This window comes from Tupaia chinensis, unplaced genomic scaffold, assembly GCF_000334495.1.
Source record: "Tupaia chinensis unplaced genomic scaffold, TupChi_1.0 Scaffold000126_2, whole genome shotgun sequence".
Lineage (NCBI taxonomy): Eukaryota > Metazoa > Chordata > Mammalia > Scandentia > Tupaiidae > Tupaia > Tupaia belangeri.
In genome coordinates, this window is record NW_006159594.1 from 3,061,052 (window position 1) to 3,064,964 (window position 3,913).

Here is a 3,913-nt window from a genome sequence, read left to right on the forward strand (position 1 = left end):
AACGAGAAATTACCCCCCAGGGGAGATGGCCACGCCGCAATCCCTTCTCCTCCATTCTCCTCTCGGGATCTTGGGCACGCACGCACACGCGCCCGGTGTGAGTTCTAAGCCACCGGGTCCGGGACGCGAACCGTGGTCGACTACGTGGGAATCCAGCGACATAGCCATTACGCTAACTGCTGGCTCCCAAATTTCTTTTGAGAGAGAGAGAGAGAAGTAACACTCCATAATCCTTCCCCCAGCCTCATCCAGCCACACATGTGTGTGTGGGGATGCCTGGCATGTTTAGATCACCTAGGACGAGAATGGCTTCAGAACTGTAGCAGTGCCTTACCATCTATGTCACCAGAGCTGGGACCATGGTTCATTTTATATGTCAACATGACTGAGCTCAGGGATGCTTAAATAATTGGTAAAACATTCTTTATGCATGTGTCCGTAAGCAGGTTTCTGGAAGAAATTAGCATTTTATTTGGTAGTCCAAGTAAAGAAGGTCACTCTCATCAAAGTGGGAGGTCATCGGCCCATCTATTTAGAGCCTAAACAGAACTAAATAGCAGAAGCCAGCCAGTGATGGTGTAGTAAAACAATGCTCTGAATGCTGGACGCACATCGAAAAGTTTTGGGTCTCCACATACATACTGGGCTTGCATGTGTTCACGATCTGGGCTGGGTGAGGCTGGGTGCAAATTGTAGTGTGGAGACCCTATTGGGGATATTGTCTCTCTCTAGCTCTCTTCTTGTCTCTCTCTCCTTTCCTCTTTAACTCTTTCTCTCATAGATGAAATAAATAAATAAATAAACTGGTGAAAATGCAGAGAAAGAGTAAATTTTCCCTCTGCTTGAGTTTGGACATCTATCTTCTTCTATCTTTCGATATCAATATTCATGGTTCTTGGGAACCAGAATTTATGCCATTGGCTTCTCTGGTTCTCTAGATTTTGAGCTTGGATTGGACTGATAACACCAGCTTTTTTGGACTTCCAACTTGTAGGAGCAGATTTCAGCCTCCATAATTGCAGAAATCCATTACTCATAATATCTTTTTATATTCATACCCTACTGTTCTTCTCAGGAATAACCCTGACTAGTATAACATGCAACAGTCCAAAAATAGTATGTAGATATATGAAAGTGTCTACATGTCTGTTTGTGTGTGTATGTGTGCGTGTGTATGCATGTGCACAGTGAAGTGTCTCCTTTCAACCTCTGCTCCTCATCTGCTCAGGCTCATACCATCAACTGCACTGCTATTATCAATTGCTTGTTTATCTATCCAGCATATCTTTCTTTGGATTCGAGCTGATATCAACAGGTATTCTTATGTTGACCCCAATAGTAACATACCCTATGCACTATTGTGTGCTCATAGTGTGCTGAGGGGTGCTATGGATTCTCTTCCTTTGAAGACTCCTGACTAGTACAGTCAATGTACTTTTCTTCTCATTTTACCTGGTTAAATTGGGTAATTTACTGGGTAATCTCAGCAAATGCTGACATTTGGGCATTGATGCTCCTAAGTGAAACTATACTTTTTCCCTTTCATACTACCCTTGTCAGGTTTTGGTGTCAAAATTATACCCAAACACACAAATAATGTGAATGTTTTCTTTCTTTTATGTTCTGTAAAAGCTGCAATAGCATCAAGATGATCTGTTTTTAAAGGAGTGACAATTCTTCTGCGAAGCTATTTATGACTAGTACTCTTTGGGGATGGCTTTCTATGACCTTTCAGGTAAGTTACATTTTCCTAGAGATGAATCTATCTCATCTCAGTTTTAAATTTTATTTACATAGAATTTAGCAAAGTAGTCCATATGTCTCTTTTCACCCCTTTCAAGAAATATATCCATTTATTTTCCTTGTATTTGCACTTCCTCTATTTGGATTCTCTTTTCCCTTTTTGTACTTCTCTTTGCCTCATTCTGAACAGCTTACTCATTTATTACTTTTGAAGGATAGGAGTTGATTAATTCATGATTATGATAAGTGGAAATCAAAGGAAGAATCAGCAATTTATCTTTCTTCTCTGAACTCAGAGTACCTCAGAGGAATCACGTAGTTGTTAGGGGGGAATTTTCCTTTATGGAAGTATACCAGCTAGTGAATACACAAGGAATTGTAGAATCCAAGTGTCAGCTTCTGCAAGCCATAATGAATTAATGAATGTAGGCACTGATAATCAATAACTGCTAATAATACAAAAAAGGACACAAGGAGGCATTATATGTCTTTTATTAGAAATACACAAAATCAGTCAGGATCAGCAGATGGTGTAGTGATTATGTTGCTGGACTCCCCCATGGCTGACTGCAGTTCGAGTCCCAGATCCCATGGCTTGAAACTCACATCAGATACATGTGCGTGTGTGCCCAAAATCCCGAGAGGTGAATGGAGGAGAAGGAATTGAGGTGTGGCCACCCTGCCCTGTGGGGTGATTTTTCACCTTTTGTCTCTGTCTGTCCAGTGAATGCACGTGCTCTATAGCAAAAATATCTAAAAAAAAAAAAAATACACAAAATCACTTACAAAGTGCTCTCAACATTGGTGAATCAAAACCTAATCAAAGCTGTAGATCTTATAACCAATTTATAGGAAATATAGATGAGAGTAAAGGATGAACAGAAATATTTCTTTTTAACTTTAAAAAATTGGAACTTTGTTTAGATCTGTGTCCTTGAAAATTTGCCATTGTTTATGGTAAAACTGACTCCTGGTAGGTAAACTTCATCTGAACTGAGAGACTAGGAATGAGTTATAAATATCTACTGGGAAGCCATAGCTCTGGACTTCCCCAAGTTATGTTTTCCTGGAGACGAATCCATGAGTCATAGTAGGCTTGTCCCTCGCTTAGCCTGGCAAGCTGTGCCTATTGAAGGAAATATTAAAAGAGATATTGGGTTCTTTTGGGAACATGGAGTTTTTAGGCCATAGGGTTTTTCACACCTATCATGATCTGGTTCTGTTGCACTCGAGCTGCCTCTTGAAGGGCTGAAGAAGCCTTATTTGTAACTAGCTGTTAGGACTCCTACTTAAGAGATATATCCTGTGCTTTAAATGCTATGATTATTGTTCTTGTATTTTCTTTCTTTCCTTCTTTCTTTCTTTCTTTCTTTCTTTCTTTCTTTCTTTCTTTCTTTCTTTCTTTCTTTCTTTCTTTCTTTTGTTGCTTTGTTGTATTTTATTATCTTTTGTCTTGAATAAAGTCACATCAAATTGTTTGGTTTAGCTCTCAGCAGCCCACTCCTGAGTTCTGAGGAAGCTTGCCTTCTTTTGGGCTACCCGATCTTTCTTCTGGGACATCTTGGGACAATTCCACCTTTTCTTTTTAACTTCTCTCTTGGGTTTCTTTTCATAGACTGGGTTCTCTCGTATAGCAGTGTGAGCTTTCTTATAATCTCCTCCATCATGTCTGGAGTTACAGTGCTCTGTATGTACTGAGAGAACGGTTTCCTGTAAGCACCTTCATCTTCCATTAGGTAACGCATGTAGTCTGCAACGTTCTGGCCCATGATGTGCTTCCGATGGACTTCTGCATTAAATTCCTTGCTTTCAGAATCATAACCAGGGAATCGTTTGGTACTGTGAGGGATAGATAAACCTCTCCCTTCAGGGCCCAAAACTTTATTGCCAGTGGTGGTTCTGGCAAGGCCTGCATCCAAATAGCAGGTGAAGGCACCAGGTTGACTATTGATGCTGTCTACATTGTACTCGTCTCCAGTCACTTCCACTTGACCTTCATAGATCTTGTCCATGACAAACCTATTGAGAAGCCTGCCAGCAGCAGGCCAATACAATATGCTGCAGCATCATTTGTCAGGCCAATCTTCACACCGTGTTTTGGTAGTTCATGTGCATAAGCTGCGCAGACTATCATATCTCCTTCTATACGGGCATAAGCAATCTGACAATG